The sequence below is a fragment of the Macaca nemestrina genome, chromosome 8 (genome assembly GCF_043159975.1).
Source record: "Macaca nemestrina isolate mMacNem1 chromosome 8, mMacNem.hap1, whole genome shotgun sequence".
Taxonomy (NCBI): Eukaryota; Metazoa; Chordata; class Mammalia; order Primates; family Cercopithecidae; genus Macaca; species Macaca nemestrina.
In genome coordinates this window covers 73,951,583-73,974,664 of record NC_092132.1, presented here as the reverse complement: position 1 = coordinate 73,974,664, position 23,082 = coordinate 73,951,583, and the positions used below count along the sequence as shown (strand labels likewise).

General features: G+C 35.6%; 1 protein-coding gene across 8 annotated transcripts in view; it reads right to left on the bottom strand.

The window, feature by feature from the left end:
* LOC105483597 (EYA transcriptional coactivator and phosphatase 1) overlaps positions 1–23,082 on the bottom strand; it is a 336,783-nt gene that overhangs the window by 167,155 nt on the left and 146,546 nt on the right. The window lies entirely within an intron of this gene.

Genomic DNA, 23,082 nt, shown 5'->3' with positions numbered 1-23,082 from the left:
CACCTAAAGAGCTGAGCTTCAGTTATGTTTTATGCAGATACATGACTTTGGTGCTAAGACTTAACCGTTATGTAGATTTCATATATTCAAAGAAGGCATCGTTTGTTTATTTTGATGCTAGTCACTGATTGTAACCAATTTTGTGCTCTAAAATAAAATCTTTATACCCATTGGAGTTTTCTTAAAACTGTTTTGTCATCACCCATAGAATACTATTCTACTTATTAGGTTTTTTATTTAAAAAAAAAAAAAAAAAAGCATCCTCATTTTTTAGGCGCTTGATAGATGTGAAAAAAATTTTTAAAATCACAACTTTTTGCATGACTTTATAATACATTTCCAGATCATCAACTAATAAAACACATAGACACAATCATAACTTTATATTGCTAATATGTAAATGAAAGCACCATTCCGATGAAAACAAAAATTAAAAAGCTGCTAATGACCAAAATTTAATACAGACTTCCCCCCAACCGCCGAAAGTATGCCAGTCTGAATTCCTCAGAAAAGAACACTTTGTCAGACATAGGCTACAGCTTAAACTGCAAACTCACCTAGGATTTCATTTTGTATAGTACCAGCAAGGAATCATGGGCTAGTCATCTACCATATTTGGGAAGCCAGGTCAAGAAACAGTTGATTGCTATTGGATCTGTTCATATATGCAGCAGAAATAGAATTATGTTACCACCTACTGCACTTTCTCAGACCAGAAGTATCAGTTATTCAATATACTAAAGTATATATGCAGAAAATAAAATACAACTTGTAATGGAGATTTCCAGCATTGTCAGATAAAATGTAATGTTATGGTAATTCAATCTATGATATCAAACAGTAAATACTTTTGCAACCACATTTATTTCTAAGCTTTATAAAATCTAAAATTTGAGGTGTTGGTTGGAGAATTAAACAATGTTTGAAATTTTACATTTAGCTGTTGTATTCATGCTTCCAATTGTTTAAAAATTATTTTAGACATAAGAGAGTAAGAAATTATTTTTCTAATCCATGAAAGATTACACTGACAAATCCAGAATATAAGAACTATACAAAATCAAAACAGTGGGAATATTATGTAAAGTGTGTCACATTTATATACAAGTTACTTGCCCACATTATAGTTAAATGTATCATATTATATGTTTTTATGTTGAAATTTAATTTGTATTTATATAACCAAATGAAATATTAAATAAATGATGCATATAATTATGAAGAAAATTAGTGAAAGTATGATGAATGTAATGTGACCACTAATTGATGTGATACAGCTCATGCTACATAATTATGTAACAAAGAGCTCAGTCACTGACTAAAAGTAATATCCATGTGCATATTTACTACTTTTATGGAGTTTCATTTTCCTGAAGCAAAATTAGATGGATTAAAAACAATCACGTTTACCCATAAATTGTGTATGGTTACTACTTCTGAATATCCAATATATAATAATTACTATCGCATAAAATTTAAACCAAAAGTAAGTTATCCTATGATAAACAGCCACATTTAAGCTATTAATGACACCCAGTTTGTAGTGTATTGATAGCCTCCTATTTCTAAATCTTCTAAAACTATAACTATATTATGTAACTTAACCATACCCTTTAAGGACTAAATTTTTCCCTAAATACAGTCATACATATAACTACAAAATTTAGGAAAATGTGTTGAACATTGCTACTAGTAAAAGGTAATAGAAGAAAGCATTGTTATTTCATATTTGCCATGGAAATCTCAATACATAAATGTATGAAAAGGAGTTTTAAATTTTTCCCATATGCTTTTTCCCCAATAAAAAAATACATAATTTTATCTGGAAAGGGAAAATACTTGAAATATTCAACTGTAATGAAATGTTTGAAAACCCTCAAGGAGACAATATCTTTCACAGGCTGTATCGCCAACCAGGTTTTATCTGACAGAGCCAGCTGTTGCCTAGATACCTGCCTGGTTATGTGGAGGAAATCTTCAATTTTGGTAGAAGAGTTTAGTGTTTTAGGTTAAGGGCATGATAAAAAAGATATGCATATATATATATGTATATATACATGATATTTACATTACATTTGTAATATTTAATACATATTACAAATGTTATTTATATATATATGTATATAGACAAGGACAGATACAAGGAACTCATTACAACAATCTAAAAGGTAACTTGGACTTTTCTAAAACTTCATGAGTAAACAATTGATTAATCAAATTAAGTATAACAAATAAACACTGAGAAAACAAAGGATAAAATATGAGTGTCCCTTTTCCTTTTCATTCCAATAATGAAAATAAAGCTATTTTACAGTTTTGAAGTTGTCAATAAATGAGGCACTTTGAAGTTATTTTTCTTCTATTTGTGTTTACTTTGAAATAACTTTAGAAGTCAGCATGCATGCTATTACCTGGTCCAACAGTTTACTAATCTCTTTGTTTCTATGCTTTTTATGAGATGATTATTTCTCAAAAATAAGAGTACAGTAAGTTGCAAAATATAACCAGCACTTAAAGACTAACGCATTTTCTTAAAAAAGCAAAATCCTAGCCATTATTTCTTCCACATGATTAAAATCAATATGTGAAAGTATTCAACATTTTGTAATTCAGACTGTTCAAAGTAGAATGGCAAATAGAGTATCCCAAAATACTATACTTCCAGTCTTCCTGGTTTCATATTAATTTATTTTTCTTGTGGTCCATGCCATGGCACTACCTCCCTGGCTTCTTTATGGAGCCTTTGGAACCGTGTCTGGATGGCTGACACTATGATCCTTGCTGGCATTTGGAGTGGTCACTTCCATGACCTGCTCTTTCCCCACCAGCACGAGACCTACAATGAGGGTCCTGCTCCCAGGAACCTTCTGCTGAAATGTAACCAAGTAAAACATCCTCTATTTATTTTAAGAATGATATTAAACCTGCCAAATTGAAGGTCTACCACTATTTTGTGAAATGTTTTCCATTCAAACTCCAACATGATTAGCTTTTAACAGTAAAGTTAAGGAGGTAATTAACTATTAGCTGTACCATGGAAAATTATTTTAATACACATTAAAGTCTTTATACCAACACAATATGAAAATATAACCTATTTCCTGACTTCCTGAAGAGCACGTTTATTATTACATATTAATAATAACATTTATTTATGTAGGGTGGGAAACTTGTTATCCTATGTAGTAATGACTGCCTATTGGATTTTTTTTTTAAAGTATTATTCTTAATAGAAACTTTGAGCAGCACTTGATAGCAAGGGCAGTGGCAGATTTTTAAGGAAAGGGGATGAGATAATATATATACTTAAACAAAATGACAAAACAGGTTTCCTCTTTTAAAATCAACTGATTTTCCAAAATGGCAAACAGTTACTTTTTCTTCCTTCTGCCAAAAAATATATAAATAATTGGTCCTGGAAGCATATGTTTAATCTCAGCGATGTTATTTTGCTTTCTCATGCTGTAAAATGGGTTTCTGTTGACATGAAACAACCTAGAAAACCCAGGTTGTTTCTTCTTGAAGATTTTTTCCTCTAAGCCATGGGCAAAACCAATCTTGTCAGCGCCTCCCAAAACATGTAAGAGGATCTGGAAATTTGCTTTGTGTTTTTCAGATTTCATGACAGCTGAGGTTCACAGTTTTTAAATTCTTTGGAAACAATGAATAGCTCATGGAGGAAAGACGGGAATTAGCATTTATGAAGTGCTTACTACATGCCAGGCACTGTGCTAGGCATTTTATATTTTTATGAATCCTGATTTTTTTAAGTATGAGTGATTTTTCCCTCACTATTTGTTCTGGAACCTGCCTCATTTTTCTAGCACCATCAAAGTCACTTCTAAACGGTAGATGGAGCAACGGGACATTAATGTCTCCTCATTGTATCATCATTTTGAAGCAAGGTGATAGCCCATAAAGTTAACAAAAATCCAGAAAAATGTGTGATATTTGAAATGATATATATTGTTATATACCAAAATAATATATTCAACATGGAAGAGAAAAAAATCACTATATAGTAGCTGATTATTTCTGAGCATATACTGCAAGCAGATTCAAAAATAAAAGCACATTAAATGGTCAATAGAGAAAAAATCCTTGAACTTGAAATGCTCAAATCATGAGATATGGGATTTTTCTCCTTACATCTTCAAAAAGGTTAATTATTTTCCTAGAGATTATAAATATCCCAACTTATTCTTTATATTGAAAAGCAGAGTTCGAGTTTACAACAAACAATTATATGCATGTCTTGTTTCATAGTTATATCAATTTATTACATTTTACCTTTCTTAATTTCAGTTACCCAGTATGATGTGCTTTGTTTTTAATAGTTATTATATCATAAACACTTGGTTTATTCACTGAGGAAATAATTATAGTAAAAGTGCACTCCACATTTCCTGATGCATTTGGATGTATAGTTTAAGTATTCAGAATCAAGAAGTAACATTATTATTAAAAAGCAATTGCCAGAGATTGGGGAGAGGCAGCCCCCAAACCTAACAACCTATAGAATTTTTTTCTTCCTTCAAGCAGCATTAACTTTTTCCTCCTCCAGTCTCCCAAATCGGAAAGAAAAGAAAAGAAAAAAAAAAAAGAGTAACCTCTAAAGCTGTTTTAGACAGAAGGTCAGAATTCAAAGGATCAGTAACTTAATCCACTGTGCACTACAATCACATTGCTATTGGAAACACAACCAGAAGCACCATTATTCTAGAAGTTTTTATTAAGCAATGTCAATAGGTATACAACCTGGAGGTTTCTCTCTACTGTAAGGTTTATCTAGATTCATACTTGCAAGTGATCAAATTGCCTTGGGTCCTTGGGTTTTACTTTAGTATACTATGGTGTGAAGGAAAAAAAGTAGACTCTATAACACATACTAAGGAAAACAATAGCTTCAGTTTGTTCAAATACTTAAAACAGAAATCCTTTCTGCAACCCAAATGTAAGTACGATTAAACATTTTGTGGTCTTCAGATACTCATAATTAAGAGGAATGCTTGTTTTAGATGGTTTAATATTTGGGGTATTATACTGATTATTGAAATATGTGATTCATGTTCTTTCAAAAAATATAAACCTGGAAAGTATCCTCTGCCTCTTTCAGGGATTATGTTTTAATATTATCAATGATCTGGTTCACCTGAAATACAGAGTAAAGCAAAGCTAAGGATCTCGGAATTTTGAGTTAGTAAGTTTTAAATGTGGAAGTTTCTTTAAAACAACACCCTGGTTGATAGAGAGTACAGGCTGGTGGCTTGTTTTTTTAATCAATACAAGGAGAAACAAATAGTTTACCAAGAGGTCAGAGCGCCCATAGAGGAGCCCTCTGCTGCACGATTATCATTGACAACCTCTGCTGAAAGATCTGCAAGCCCCCATTAGCTTCGGCCTCTCGGGATTGCTGTTCACTTTCCTTCCTGTCCTTCCCTGAGAGGAGGATTTTCCCTGCTTGTAGAGAGTGGATGCAGGGGAATGGGTAAGGAGAAGGTGAAGGAGGGACAGGACGAAAACAAAGTAAAAAAAAAAAAAAAGAATTTGCTATTCAAAACAATGATCCAAAAACCTGCCCAAGAATCCCAGCCTTTTTAAAAGAATGACAGCCTTTGACTTAGAAATTCTAAAGGAAAAAGACAATGTTTTCAGATATGCAGACTCTATGCATTTTAAATTTGCAGTATCATCATAGTATACCTGTCTCTTTTAGGATAAATTGTATTCGATAAACCTAAAAATGGACACAAATATGGATGACTGAACTCACCACAAATAAATGTATTTATGAATAATTATTGAAGACTATTAAACAGGAGGGCCCACACCTTTAAGCTCTGTATTTAGAATTTTCCAAAATTATGCCTATTATCAACCCATGAATGACTTACACGTGAAAAGGAAAAAACGTTAGACATTTCACATTAAGATCTTCTTAAGGTTGGGTGCGGTGGCTCACCCCTGAAATCCCAGCACTTTGGGAGGTCAAGGCAGGCAGATCACAAGGTCAGGAGTTGGAGACCAGCCTGACCAACATTGTGAAACCCCATCTCTACTAAAAATAAAAATTAAAAAAATTAGCCGGGCGTGGTGGCACGCACCTGTAATCCCAGCTACTCAGGAGGCTGAGGCAGGAGAATTGCTTGAACCTGGAAGGCGGAGGTTGCAGTGAGCCGAGATCCCACCATTGCTCTTCAGCTTGGTGACAGAGCTAGACTCCATCTCAAAAAAAAAAAAAAAAAAAAAAAAAAAAAAATCTTCTTAAAGCAATACATGGCAACCCTGATTTCCTATTCCATTTTTGTATATTCTTGGATTTTGTGTCTATCATTATTCAAGGTTGAAATGCTATTCTTTTCCTTAAGTGTGTAGAATTATTAACATCTCTCTATAGTCAAGGGTACTATTCACCAGATTAAAACAAATGCACCAGAGATTCAAGTGAATTCTAATTCTGGTTTCAACATGGGCTTTCTCTATGTCCTTTGTTGTCACAGTACTAATTCTCTCAATTTATAATTTATGACTAGCTAGCTATTAAATGGATGCAGTGGTACACACCTTACCAAAATGGTATGTGGATGAAAATGTTTACTGCTATGGTAAAGCTCCCATGGAGAAAAAAAATAGCAACAGAAAAGTTAATTTCAAATCAATTTAATTGAATGAGTGTGGAATGAGTGCTTAAACAGGGCATAGTTTCCAGGGTTTAGCACATAGGATGTGCTTGGTGAATGTTATTAAATTAATTAATACATGCACACAAGGCTACTTGAGGGAACATGGCCCTGGTTTGTGAAAGAAAAATGATTTCCTTGAATTTCCTTTGCTTTCATTTTCTTTTTTCTTACATATTGTTATATTTTCCTTCCACTGAAAACTTTAAAGCTGGACTGGCTAGGGCATTATCATTATAGGAATATTAATTTCATTTTATGTACAAAAATATTTAAAATAATTTATGGGACAAAATTGAGTCCTTAAAAACTGTGCTAGGAATTTGCCATCCTGACAACAGGGAGTGACCAAACAGCAAGGAAATTAAGGTATTAGAACAGACTTGAAATCACTATATTCATATGATGTATGTATTTAAATGGAACAGGAAAAAGGAATAAAAAGTTCAGTTTTAGGCTAAAAAATAGCCACCATCTACTGCATTCTAGCTATGTCATATTCTTCCCTAAGTATACTGTTATCTTAATACCAGTTCATAGTTCCTTTTTAATTCCTAACCAAAATAAACAGAAAAATTAATTTAAAAATGTAAAAGAGTACTCAATAGGATGAAAGTATATTTAAAGAAACCCTACATGTCCTGCCTTTCAGAAATAGTTCATTGTAGGTGTGTCCACACCACCATCATTTTTAAGTTTTGCAGCTTATAGATGGTTCAGAAATCTAACCAACAAAGTTAGTCAGCTGGTCTGTCAGCTAGTAATCAGTCACTCAATAAATATTTATCATGCATCTAGTATGTGCCAGGTACTACGGGCATAGATGAAACAGTAAACAAGGCAGACGGAATTCCCACACTTAAGGAAATTATGTGTGCATAGAAGTGTAAATAAATGAAAAGATGGCTGACTGAACATATGCATTCATTTTTGCTTTCTCTATAAATCCCCTAGAGCACCAGTAAAGAGTTTTTTCTAAGACATAAATCCCCAAGAATGAAGAAAAGCAGGTAATAGGAAAACAGTAACACATTTCAATTAATTATTTAATTAATTTAGAGACAGGTTCTCACTCTGTCACCCAGACTGGGGTGCAGTGATGCAATCATGGCTGTCTGCATCCTTGACTTGGCAGGCTCAACCAATCCTCCTGCCTCAGCCTCTGAGTAGCTGAGACTACAGGCACTTGCCACCATGCCTAGCTATTTTATTTTTTTTTTTAATTTTAGGTAGATAGTCACTCTATTGCCCAGACAGGTCTCAAACTCCTGAGGTCAAGCGATGCTCCCACCTTGGCCTCCCAAAGTGCTGGGATTATAGGCATGAGACACTACACTCAGCCTTAACAAATTTTAAAAGTAGGGGAAAAAAATCTAAACCACGCAGAACATTAGTAACTCACTTAGCAGATATGAGAAAGCTGAATCCTAAGTTGGCAGTAAGGAAAGCTGAAAAGAAATCCAGCTTACACCACCCAACTCCTCCCATCCCCAACATCTTAGCAATTGATGATACCAGGTACTTCTGCAAGTGGAGGTACAAGTATGGCTACCATAAGGAGGATTGGGTACAAGTCAGTATAAGATGCAGTAAGACCCTTTTCTCCACTCTACATAGTCAGCTCTACATAGTCAGTAAAACAAGTAGACTATGGATTGTAGGAGAAGCCCTGGTGTGTGCTGAAGAAGCAGGCACCATTTTGATAACAGGCAGATTATAAAACACTCATGCTGAATGCTGGGATAACTGCCCCTGCTCCCTTCCTCCCTTCCTCCATAACTTTTCCTCATTAGGGTTCCCAGAACACTGTCAGCCAGTGATCATCCAGGCAGGAGCCTGAATTGGTTTCACTAAGTATTCAGACCAGCCCCAAAGGAAAGATCTAAATCACTTATATCTGGGGACCTCCTAAGGAGAGAACTCAATCTGATCACTCCAAAGTAAAAACTACGGGCAACAAGTCATTTAACTAAAGTAAAAACCATGGGCAACAAGTCATTAACAAAGTTAATGCCCTGCTCTTAAATATAAGCCAACAGTTAAGAATTATGAAGAGTCTGAGGAAAGCTTCTCAAGAAATGTAGAAACCAATGAAAAGAAAAGCAACTTGCAGGAAACAGAGATCAAAGAAAAGCAAATGTCAAAAAAACAAAAATAAACTCCCATTAATATGAAACGAGAAATAAGAGAAGATACTGAAGCCATGAAACAAGATAAGAAAACAACAATAATTTTTTTTTCTTTTAAAAGAACATCTAACAACAAAAAGGAGCCCTTGGAAATAAAAAGTAAGATAACTGGAAAATAAAATTCAAAGAGATTTGAAAATAAAATTGTTGAATTCTCTCAGAGAAGAGAGTAAGAAGAGATGGAAAATAGAGAAGTATAGAAAATATAAGAAAATGAGAAGTTATAGTTCTGGTTGTCCAACACCCAGACAACTAGAGTTTCAGAAAGAGAGGAGGGACAATAAAGGCTAAAATTTAGGTCAATAATTCTAAGATATTTCCTAGGGCATGAGTTTTCGGATTGAAAGAGCTCAATGATTAACTAACAAAAAGAATAAAAACAATTCACACCAATGGATATTATTTGGAAATTTCAGAACACAAAAAAGATGGCCCCTACAAACTCCTAGAGAGAAAAAACAGACCACATACAAAGCCTAGGTCATGACTTGAGACTTCTCAATTGGAACATGTATTTCTAGAAGGCAGTAAAGCAATGGCCTCAAATTCCTAGATGACAAATAATTCCCAGCCTACTAAACTTTGTAAGTAGGAAAATTAAATATTTCAATTAAATTTAAAACATTTTCAGACAAGTGAATTCTCAAAAAGTTAACTTTGCAATCAGGTTGATTTCCCAATCCTTTCTCAGGAAGCTAACAGAGGGTGTGTTCCATTAAATTTAGGAAGCAAACCTCCTTTACAAACTAGATAATCCAAATAGGAGAAAGATGAATATAATTTCTGGTGCTTATGGAAAAGGAAATTCTAGAATGATAGTTGTGCCCTAGCCATGACAGTCCAAATTGGAGAAGGTCAGAAGGCTCCAGGAACACTTTCATGAAGATGAGGGAATTGATAAAATAACAGATACATCTGAACATATGCAAAGAAGAGGGAAACAAATAGAGAAGAGCACAGAATTGAATTATTAAAAGGACTCAACAACACATCAAAAAGATTCAACAACACATCAAAAAGATTATACACCATGACCAAGTGAGGGTTATCTCTATGATTCAAGGTTGATTTAACATTTCAAGTCAATAAATATGATACACCACATTAAAAGAATGACACTTCAAAAGCACTGATCACCTCAACAGGTACAAGAATAACATTTAACAAAGTTCAACATTCTCTCATGGTAAAAATTCTCAATGAAATAGGTATAGAAGGAAATTTCCTCAACATAATAAAGGCCATTTATAAAAGGCCTACAGCTAACATCATAATCAATGAAGAAAACCTAAAGGCTTTTCCTCTAAGATCTGGTACAAGGCAAGGATCCCCATTCTCAACATACCACCTCTGTTCAAAATAGTACTGGAAGTATTCACAAGAGCAGTCAGAGAAGAAAGATAAATAGAAGGTATCAAACTTGGAAAGGAAGAAGTAAAAAGTATTTCTGTTTGCTGGTGATATGATGCTATATGTAGAAAACCCCTTAAAGACTCCACAAAAAAAAGTTAGAACCAATCAATTAATTCAGTAAAGTGGTAGGATACAAAATCAGCAAGTAAATATCAGCTGCATTTTTATGCTAATAATAATCTATTTGAAAAAGAAATCAAGAAAGCAATTTCATTTACAATAGCATCAAAAAGAATGAAATGCTTAGAAACAAATTTAACTAAGGAAGTAAAAGATCTGTACATTGAAAATTATATGAAACATTGATGAAAGAAATTAAGAAGACACAAATAAATGAAAAGGTATCTTGTGTTTGTGGATTGGAGGGATAAATATTGTTAAAATGTCCATACTACTCAAAGCAACTTACACATTCAATATGATTCTTGTCAAAATTGTAATGGCATTTTCCCCAGAAATAGTGAAAAACAATTCTAAAATTTATATAGAACCACAAAAGTCTCCAAATAGCCAAAACAATTTTGAGAAAGAAAAGCAAAGTTGGAGGCATCACACGTCCTGATTTCAAAGTATATTACAAAGTTATAATAATCAAAAGAACATGGTACTGGCCTGAAAACAGACACATAAACCAGTGGAACAGGATAGAGAGTCCAGAAATAAACCCAAGCACATATGGTCAACTAATTTTCAACAAGACCACCAATAAGACCAATAAGGAAAGGATAGTCTCTTCAATAAATGGTCCTGGGAAAGCTGGATATCCATATGCAAAAGAATAAAACTGAATTCTTATCTTAGACCAGACACACAAAAAAACTCCAAATGGATTAAAGATCTAAATGTAAGACTTGATACCATACAAATCCTAGAGGAAAACAGCGGAAAAACTCCTTGACATTGGTCTTGGAGATGATTTTTTTGGAAAGGACAAAAAAGGCAAAGGCAATAAAAGCTAAAATAAACAAGTGGGACTACATTAAACTAAAAGCTCTGCACAACAGATAAAACAATCAATAAAATGAAAAGGCAGCCTACGGATAGGGAGAAAATATTCACAAACCATATATCTGATAATTGGTTAATATCCAAAATATAAGACGTTCACATAACTCAATAGGAAAATAACGAAGAACCCAATTAAAAAATGAGCAGAGGACCTAAACAGACATTTTTCAAAAACAGACATACAAATGGCCAACATGTATATAAAATAATAAACATCACTAATCATCGGGGAAATGCAAGTCAAAACCACAGCAAGATATCACCTTACACCTGTTAGGACATCTGTTACCAAAAAGTCAAGAAATAACAACTGTCGATGAAAGTGTGGAGAAAAGGAAACCTTCGTAGGCTATTGATGAGAATGTAAGGTGGTACAACCATTGTGGAAAACAGTATGAAAGTTCCTCAGAAAATTAAAAATAGTACTGCCATATGAATAGAATCGCCATATGACCTAGCAATCCGTTTGCTGGATATACAACCAAATAAAATGAAATTACCACCTTGTAGACGTATCTGCACTCCCATGTTCATTGCAGCGTTATTCACAATAGCCAAGCCATAGAAACAACTTCAGTGTCCACTGACAGATAATGAATAAAGAAACTGTAGTATATATACACAATGAAGTATAATTCAGCCTTAAAAAAATAATCCTGTTATTTTCAACAACTTTGAGCAAATTATACTAAGTGAAATAAGCCAGACACAGAAAGTTAACTACTGCATAATCTTATTTATATATGGAATATTTTCTTTAAAAGTCAAATGCATAGAAAGAGTAGAATGTGGTTACCAGGGGCAAGGAAGGGGAGGAAACCGGGAGAGGTAGGTGAAGGGTGTAGGTGAAAGCTTGTAGTTCTATTGGATGAACAAGTCTAGACATCTAGTGTATAGCTTGAATACTACAGTCAATTATATCACATTGTATACTGAAAATTTGCAGAGAGTAGGTTTTAGATACTCTACTACAAAACAAACAAAAAGTAACTAGAGAAGATGATGAATAGATTAATTTGACTACAGTAATCGTTTCACTATATATGTGCCTATCAAAATATCATGTTGTACATCTTAAATATGTATAATTTTTAAAAATGGGAATACTACCTCATGCTAGAAGAGCTTACATACAGGGGGAGTAATGTAAATTCCAAACATTGATCCAACAAAAATCAGGATATACGCATCCTGGAAGAAAGGCAGGACTGGCAGTATTTGTGTACGAATGTGTTGGGGGTGGGAGTGAGATGAAGGAGACAAATCCTCATCTTCCATGGTGACAACTCAACAAATAACATCTAAAACATGAAAGATCAACAAAGAACAGCATAACAAAAACTCAGCTGAAAAGTGAGAAGCGTTTTTCTCTGGGTAGGGGAAAGCAAGATGAGAGGAGGACAGGAGACTCCCCTCTACACAACAATTTTTTTTTCTTTTTGAGACAGAATTTTGTTCTTGTCACCCAGGCTGGAGTATAGTGGTGTGATCTCGGCTCACTGCAACCTCCGCCTCCCGGGTTCAAGTGATTCTCCTGCCTCAGCCTCCTAAGTAGCAGGGATTACAGGTGCCCGCCACGATGCCCAGATAATTTTTGTATTTTCAGTAAAGATGGGGTTTCACTATGTTGGCCAGGCTGGTCTCGAACTCCTGACCTCAGGCAATCTACCTGCCTCTGCCTCCCAACGTGCTGGGATTACAGGTATGAGTCACCACACCTGGACAACAATTTTTATAGAATTGAGTTTTAAATTACACACATATAATTTTGATTGAAAATATAAAACTAGACATTTTTCTGCTCCCATGTATGGTGCATGTGTATAAATTATTGACAAATAGTTAAAAATCAAATTCAGGTAAAATTTGGCAGACAGGGCTGTGTGCGAAGCAGTGAGTGCTATTATAGTTAGCCAAAGAGGGCCCCTTGAAGGGGGTGTCATTTGAGTTAAGACGTAAACAATGAAAAGGTAATATACTTGTAAAAACTGGGGTGAGGAGGGAGTGGTCTACACAAAAGGAACAGCAAGTTCAAAGGGAGCAAGCTTGGCAAGTAGGAGGGAAGAAAGAAATGTGGATAATAGTGAACAAGAAGGAAAGAACAGGGCCAGGGCTGGGTGTGGGGCATGGGACTTTGTTGGCCAGGTAAAGAGTAGGATTTTATTCTGGTTGTAATGAGATGTCACTAAAGGTGGCTTTTGTTTGCTTGCTTTCGTTTTTGAGCAGAAAAGTGACATGATCTGATTTGTGTGTAAGGAAGGCTGCTGTGTGGAGGATGAACTATACAGAGAGCAAAATAGAGGCAGGAAGGCAAATTAGAGGGTTATTCTAGTAGTCCAGGTGAAAGGAGTGTAATCTGACCAGGGTTTTCTCTGGGCAACTGATGATATGTGGTCAGATTTAGGGTATATTTGGAATTAGAATCAATAGAATTTGTAAATTGAATGTGAGTTTCAGGCAAAGAAAGAAATTAAGGATGACTGAAGTCTCTCAGCGTAAACAAGAAACACCAGTGATTTGACTTTCATCTTCATTCTTCTTTCTGCTTTCTTGCTCATACAAGAACATGACATAAACACAAAAAGCTGGAACAATCAAAATCTGAACATTAACTGCAAGTTTTCATCACCATCTTCTCAAACTATCTGAAGCTGCCACTGCCCTGCCTAGGCTCCCTCTGCAGCAGCCTCTTTTCTGTCATTTCCATTTACCATGCTCACTCCTGTCTCTGTGTATATGCTTAAGTGTCTCTGTACTCACCGGCCTGATATAAATGTCCTTACTTCTCTTTTCTATTTAATCAACCTCTTTTCCATACTGTCTTCTGTCTTATAATGGTAGATTGTTACTTTGGTGACCCCCAGTGAACCATACCTCCCCAAATTCTGGGTTTGGCAAATGAGACATTAACAAGGAGGAAGCAAGCAGATACTAAATGGTACATGCATACTGGAGGTAACCTTTCAGGAACACAGACATTTTAGATCCAGGCCCCATGAAAGAAGCCCAAGCTATCCATGTGGTGGAAGAGAAATCGCAGCCTGCCAGCCATCCCAGCAAGGTACTAGATATGAAAGTGAAGCTATGTTCGACATTCTAGCCCCAGCCACCATTTGACAGAAATTGGGAGAGACCCCAAGCAATACCAGCAGAAGGGCCATCCATCTGAGCTCAGCCAATCCACGGAATCATGAACAAATAAAATGGTGGGGTGGTTAGTAATGCAGCAGTACCTAATAAAAATATCCATCATTACATTGAAGTCACTCTTGCAAATACTTCCAATCACAAGGATATTATTAAAACCAATGGACACATTTCTGCCTTTATCTGAATTGTCTTAATTGCAGCCTTTTTATTGTGATAAAATATATATAACATAAAATGTACCATTTTACACAGTTTTAAGCATGCAGCTCTGTGTCATGAAATACATTCACGTTGTTGTGCATCACCATCATTCATCCACATAATTTTTTCATCTTCCCAAACGTAAACTTTGTACCCATTAAATACTAACTCCCTATCTCTGCCTCTACCCAGCCCCTGGTTAACTACCATTCTACTTTCTGTCTTTGTGAATTTGACTTCGCTAGGTACCTTACGTAAGTGGAATCATGTTATAAGTGTAGCATTGTAGTATCATCTTAATTGTTGCATCTGACATTGCTGTACATTCCCTCTTTGAAATGTTCTCCCTGTGAGATCTTGTCACAAAACTGCCTTTTGCCTCATTTTTTGATTCTTCCATCTTGGTCTCTTTTTAGGGTTGTTCTTGACCTACTGACTCAGCTTCCTCTGAAACACCAGGCTCTCTCCAACATCTTCTCCTGTGTGATCTCATTCCCATATCTACCTCAATAACCACATAGATGCAAGTGGTAACCAAAGCCCCATCTCTAATATAACGAAGCTAATTTTTAAAATTTGAACTATACCCTGATGTATTTTCTTTTCTCAGCAATTATGGTCCATCCCCCCTCCTACTCCCAGTCTTTCTGCCATTAAGATTAGGCTTGCGAGGAGGCTAAGGAAGATTTTAATAGAAGATATGATGTAAGGGAAGACCCTTTGAGATAAGAAGGGGAAGAGAAGTACCTTCTAGTTGTGGGCACTGATTGCTAGAAATGGAAACTCATGCACTGTATAAGGCGGGGTAGGCTTAAGAAGTGGTAGCCATAAGAATAGTGACCAAGCCTAAATCAAGAATTCAGTTTTGAACCTCCTTAGAATGTAGAATATATAAACCAAAATTAAACTGTCAGGAATAAAAAACCAGAAATCTTGCCTAGTATGAGGTGATATTTTATTGGGATCTGATAAGATTGTGATAACCCCAGGAATATACAGTAGCAAGGTTTTAAAAAGTAAGGAAGTATATATGAGTTGTACTTCACAATAACATGTAAGTTGTAAAGAAATGAAGACATCAGAAAACTTTATGATTTATAATTTAAGGTTTGAAGATATGTGAGGTAATATATTTTATAATCATTGGATTGCCTTGTATATTCTTGGTCAACCTTTTAGGGTATTCGAAACCTTTACTACATCCTAGAGTCATAGACATAATCACAATTTCAAATGGCTAAAAGACTTTGGTTAACTGATGCTAATGTTTAAAGAAGACTCAATCCACTAAACTTATGTGTTAAATAAAATACTTAAATGAATGAAATTTTTATTTTGTAAAAAATAACCAGATGTAGAAGTAAAATAAATTCTGTAAACTGACTTTTAGCTTTGAAATGAACAAGTATTTATCAAAGCACAAATGAATGGGGGAATTCCTTTCTATGCATAAAAGGCTTCCTCAAGCATGAAATCTCGCCTACTACAGTAGAGAGAAGAATGCCTAGGTCTTCAGTGGGTATATGAAAGGGCAGAGGAAGTTGATGAACTAAGTGGAGGCTCTATGTGAGGATGAAAAGGCCACAAATGGATCACTTGAGCCTCAAGGCTACCGTGGAGACAAAGAACCTGAACAGTAGGGCCCACAATGATGCTGGACAAGACCATAGAGGATCAGTCACACCTGTACGTACTCCTACCCAGGTTTCACGGTGATTTAGTCGGATGAGTATATCTCTACAGGGGCCACAGAGAACACCCAGCACAGCACAGGCACTAAGGCCAGGATGACACACTCATGAGCCCCTGGAGACTTCAATTACCCCAGGGAGAAGGATGAACAGAGGTACACTGGAGAAACCAGAACCATCAGGACTGAAATCCTGAAAGGACCACCTGTGTGCCTGAAGAGATTGTTTCTTGAAATAGGCATATTTGAGGGGTTTTATTGTTGTTAGTTTTTGTTTTGCTACAGTGTGCCTGGAAGCAAGAAGCAATAGGATGTGAAAAATAAAATTACCTTTGATTTTACACCTGTATTGTGCATGAATTGTGATAGCAATATTTTAACAGACAACTTCTTCTGTGCCCAAAACCCAATCCACCCTCAACACTGCACCCACACTACCAGACCATCTTTATAAATGCCAAGCTCATCATATCTCTCACTTTAAACTCCTTCACAGATTTTAGGTGAAGTTCAAAATCCTCAGTTTATCCAGTGTACAGAGCTCCCTTGGCATAAGTAACTCCATCTTAGAAAAAAATTCCTTCTCACATTTCAAAAAGCATCATGCTAACAGGAGCCAGATGTTGGCCTAATCAATAGAGACTGTTCCCAACCAGATAGGGATGTAACCAGGCACACTCTTTACTATTAGTCCTCACTCTATATCTATAAAAAGAGTAGGACTTCATCATCTTGAGATGGCTGTCTTAACACACACTGTCCTGCTGTCACTCAGGATCAGCACCCAGCACCTGCCACTGAAGGTTCTGCCCAAATCACAGACTCTTCTTGCACAATCCTCACAATCCTTGTTGACATCCCTCAGGATCAGTCCAGGATATTCTCCTTGCTCACTTCTCTTTCCTTGGATTGGTTCAATAGCCTTTTTTCTGAACCCTTTCCTCTTGATGTTGAATGTCACTTTTTTGTGGAATGTGTGATCTATAACATTTATGTATTAATTAAATATACTATTATGCATGGTTTGCAATATTGACTGACTTATGGCTTGGCTTGAACCTATGTGCCCATGGCTTTCGCTACCAGGTGAATGGGCAGTACCAAGGAGAATTACCTTTTTGGGAACTCCATGTAGCTTATGGTTTCTATGACTGAAATAGCATCAATAAAAGTCTGATGTTGTGGAAAAACACAAATGTTCATGGACCTGGGTATGTCTGACCTTCCACCACTCATGCCATCCAGCATAAGCTGCCTTCCCCTGCCTGCAGCCCTGCCTCTGCGGCACATCTATTCTAGCCATTCTGAGATGCTAGTAGTTCCCCAAACCTGATGTCCTCATTCATGCATTTGTGCTGCTCCCTGGCCTGGAATGTCCAGCCCCTACTGTCTTTCAAAGTTCAACTTAGCATTACCCTAGTAATCTCATAATCTCACCCCTCTTAGTGTAGCCAACTAGCTGCCCCATAGGCACTTCAAATGCAATCTATACCAAAGTAAACTTACATTCTTGTTCTTATAACCTGCTTCCTTATCTATCTATTTCACTGGGGGTACAACCAGTAATTCAAGCTGGAAACATACAGATTTTCTTTTCCTCTTCCTTCTCCATATCTAAATCTAAACTCAAGTCCAGCTGATGGCCCCTTTACCTCTCCTGTCCTCAATCTCTGAGGACCTTGCCCACCTTGTGTTGCTGGCTCAGACTCCTCCCAGCAGGTCCCACTGCCACCAGTGTTCTCGATCCACACTGCAGCCTGCAGGCGGACTGCCATTCTGGCCACTTCACTGCAGGACTTAAAACCCTTCAACAGTTCACAAGACCCCATTATCAAAGATAATCAAAGGTATAAAAGATTATCAAAGCCCAAATCCATAAAGCAGCTGGCCAGGCCCTCCACAGTCTAGATCTGGTCCCCTTTTTCACTCTGGCCCGGGATCACCCGTGGCCCTAAACTGCCGGTGGCACTAGGCACGTGCTTCTCAAGCATCTTTACACATATTGTCCCTGCCATGTGCGACATCCTTAAGACATTTAGTTAGACACAAAATTAAAAAAAGAAAATTAGGGCCATGGTAATACTTTCAGACAAATTTCCATGGGAACAAATATGGAATGAAAGAGGCTTCTTCTGCCATGTCAGTCTCTGCATTAACTTCTCCCTCATTCACCCCCATCTATAAGCTGCTCTATGCCAAAAGGAGATGAAATGCTGGTGGAAGTAAAAGGAAAGAGGAGAATATAACCAGGGGTCAGACTGAAGCCTCAGGCAAGGTACATGCAAGCAATGGCCTAGGACAGACTAAATCCTCAAGATTTGGACTTTCTGAAAGACAGCAAAAAATTGAAATGCAATTTTATCAGAGCTGAAAAAAATATGTATTACACTCATCCTGACAGTATGAACCAAAAACTAGATACCTCTACAGTTGTACCAATCATGCAGACACACGGAAGTGTGCCTAAAATTGTGTTGAAGAATGTTCCGCTCTTTCCTGTCCTCTTAGAGGACTGAAAAGAAATGTCTACATCCTCCTCCCACCCCCACACACACTCAGCTCCCTATCATACACAATCTGGTGTGCAGACACCACTTATAACTGTCTCCCTTCAGTGTGTCATTTGGGGGTTTATTGGTATTTTAGTTAACAGGTTGATTCTAAGTCTTTACAATAATAATAAAAAAGCACTTTGTATACACACATGGGCACAGATCCAGAGTAATGTCTTTAATGCCTGAGGCACTTAAAATTTGTTTTACATCAGGCTAATCATGTTATGAATCTGCATTTTCATTATACATCACAACCATCCTTATTTTTACTAATGACGTAAAAGATGAGAAGAAACAGAATGCATATATTAAGGCTACCATCTGATCTTCCACTTGTTAGAGTAAAACTAGACATTTTGGTAGAACCGCAGATGAATTACATAATATTTATAAAGGGATCTTATAATAAAAATGAAGAAATTAAAACCAGATGAAAGTAGATAATACCTTTATTTTCATAATTAAAATTATATCATACTGAATTGAAGTAGTACTTATAGTGGTAACAAATTACTATGTAGAATATTGAATTACTTTGCATTACAAGTTGCTAAAATATACACCAATTTGTGACACAGAAAATACCTCAAAATTCACTACTTTAACAGACATACATACGTTAAAAAGAGCAAATATCACAATTATTCCAAAGTCTAGAGGAATACAAAAGGTAAAGTATGAATATCACAGGCATATTAAATTTAATTTTATAGTCACTTCACACATATTTCAGCACACAATATTAGTTCATACTACAAGAAATTTTTAAAAATTTTTTTAAAGTTGCAATTTATCTCCTTAAAAGTATACATTAATAGGAAATAGATATGTGATATTATGTTTTAAAGGGCAGGGCATTTTCTCATTGACTAGTAAAGGATATATACGCTTATTTCTTAAATCAGTGCGTAAAATAAAACCAAATTATATTCTGTATCTCTGTGAGTGCCTCATTACAGAATTCAATGACTTGGCAGTCTACACTTTCTAAATCTGTCTATCTCCTGCTTCAATCTGTGTGTTAAGTCACAGTATAGCAGCTCACAGAAATCATATCGATTTCTAGGTCTCAGGAAGATTCTATAACAAACACATAATTTTGATTCTTAGTATTATAACAGTAGAAAACTGGCATCAGTTCACATTTTGGAAGAATGACATAACTAAATATATGTGGCATGTCAGACAGACAGTAACAGAAAATTGTGCTTTAAAAAATTCTATTGCTACAATTTTTGAGAGTTTTATCTTTGGTGAAGCAACTTTTCTTCTGTGGAACAGTTACATTACTATAACATATCTTCAGTTATATTGTTTTCTAATAGCACCTTTTGTTTTTTGCATTACCAATTTGTAAACTATGACCTCATTTAGGAAAATACAGATTTACATGACATACCATTTTATTCCCAGCTAAACCAAAATTATAAAGTCAGGCAATTCCAAATGTTGGCAAAGTTGGAGCAACGAGAATTCTTACACACTGCTGTTAGAGTGTAAAAAGGTATACTTCTGTTAAAAAGTAAAGATATTAATATTTTTGCAGCCAGCAATTTCACTTCTAGATATATCCTCTAGAGAAACTCTTACACATGAGCACAAAGGAAAATATACAAAACTATCCACCATAATACTGCTTTAAATAGTCAAAAAATTTTAATTAAAGGAGTTTTTAAAAAATTAAGAGCTCACATTTCCATTACCAACAGAGTCAATTTTAATATTGTGGTGTATTTGCCATTCTATAGCATCAAAATGAATAAACTGAGCTATATACATCAATATGAGAAATCTCTTTATATACAGATTTGAAGGAATAAAGCAAGTTTAAGGATGATACAGACAATAGGTTACTTTTTGCCTACGTTTTAAAGCATGCAATAATATGTGTCGCCTACAGATACAGTATGTCGTGAGAATATAAAGTCGTAAGTGGGAATAATAAACACCAAATCTAGAACAGTAATCCTGTCTGGAGAAGTAAGGAGAGTAAGGAGAGTGAAAATGAAGAAGATGCACAATAGGATTTAACTTCTATAATGTTTTATTCTTGAAAAAAGAAAAGAAAAGATTTGGAGAATACAATACAAAAATGTTACATTTTACAATCTAGGTAGATGTATGTAGGGATTAATTATATTATTTCTAATTTTTATATTTTAAAACTATTTCAAACTTTAAAGAACAAAAATTTAGGATGAAACAATATTCACCCTAATAAATATTATTAGACACATTTGTTACTATCTTTACACTATTTTTTAAAAAAATTCATTGCATCTCAGAGAGAGCAATTACAATTTTAAGCGTCTTTCCATATTCATAATCTTCTCTATATCTTTAAGAATGTGTCCAATTTCCTAACCTCACTAAGAGATAAGTTTAGACCTCTGATGATACACTATCTGATAAGGTAATTGGTTGTTTTCATGTTGCTTACATTATCAGCCTTCATATATTTTAAACTGGTGTGTCTGTTTCCCATTTAAACATTTTTAAGAAGGTTATTTGAAGAGCTTAACCTCTCTGTGTACCTTTCTTCTCCTCAGAGCTTTGTGAGATCCACGGTAAAGTTGACTTACTCCCCCAGACTTCACTGGCTGTTCTCACTGAGACTTCTCATTCTTTACCACTCATCTCAGGTAGGGCCTACCCTGGGTTGCCTTCTCTGACCAGTGCAGGCCAACCTGGGCCCTCCCCGAGAAGCCCTTTGTTTTTATGGTACCTTACAAATACCTGGATGGCAGAATCTATCACCCTGTGCTGTTCTGGCAGATACTCCATCTCCTCAATGGGAATATGAACTTCCTAAAGCAGCAACTATGTTTTGCTTTCACCTTCTCAAGATCTCAGAACAATCAAGCATTTGCTTGATAAGTATTTGTTGAATGAACAAGTGAATAAATGCAGTTGTTAGAAATAAATGCAGCATGAATCTTTTCCTACTAGTGTTGTTTTTAGACAAGACTTTTGTGTCTTATAAAGGCAAAAGGCAATTCAACACATAAACCCTTTTTAGGAAAATGGTTACATTCACTGTAGATGAAATGCATCTTACTCTTGAATCCAAGTTTTTAGTATTAAGGGATATAGACTGTAGTGCTTTCTACTACTAGATTGTGGTGCTGATAATTAATACTTTTCAAAAAGGGATGTTCACTGATGCAATAATTTATACACAGGTACCAAACCATGGCAAGTAGACCCTTATAAATTGCAAATATTAAAATATAATCCAGGAGTTTTTCATTTTTTATTGTTTTGAGACAGGCTCTCACTCTGTCACCCAGGCTGGAGTGCAGAGGCATAATCTCGACACACTGCAGCTTCAAACTCCTGGGCTCAAGCAATTCTCCCATCTCAGTCTCCCGAGTAGAATCCCGAAGACTTTCATAACTTACTCTTAGTAACTGAGGAATAAAGCAAATGGAATTCTAGATATAATACTAGCACTTAATTTCCAATAAAAGAAAGTAAATTAAGAATGATTATGTAATTAAAATAAGGGACTAGAAACATATTCAGCAGCAGCCAAGCAGAGAGGGGTGACCAAGTAGATGAGCCCAGTTCTCCAGATGACAGAACACCCTCTAACCCTCAAAGAATAAATGATCGCTCTCACCCAAGCCACCATGTAAAACAAAAATGGAAGGAAATGTAGGCACACACACAAAAAAAGAGTTAAGAAAACAAGCAGAAAAAAAAATAGTGCATTTTTATCTGTTACAACTATCTAAATTGTCTATTGACTATATAGCAACATCTGCATCTTATATAATACTTTATTTATAAAGCACTTTCCCGCAAGTAGCTCACTGAGGGCCCATAACATTCCTTAGATTAGGAAGGTCAGGTAATATACCTGTTATGCAGATGAAGAAATTGAGGCTCAGAGTGAGGCTAAGGAAAAAGAGATAGCATCAGAAGGAATACTTAAACCCAAACTTTAAAAACTTTTAATGCAATGTACTTCCAGAATGTGAAACCCCACTTTAAAAATCCTTCTAAGTAAATATAGTTGTACTGGAATTTAGGTAATTTTGAGACTCTGCATTAATTGAATAATATCTAGTTGGTGATACTTAGCATTTTACTTCTGATTGCATAAATATTCATAGGGAAACACCTAGGAGGAATGTTCAAAGCACTGAGTGGTGTGGTTCTCATTAGCACTAATAGAGATCAGGTGGATAAGT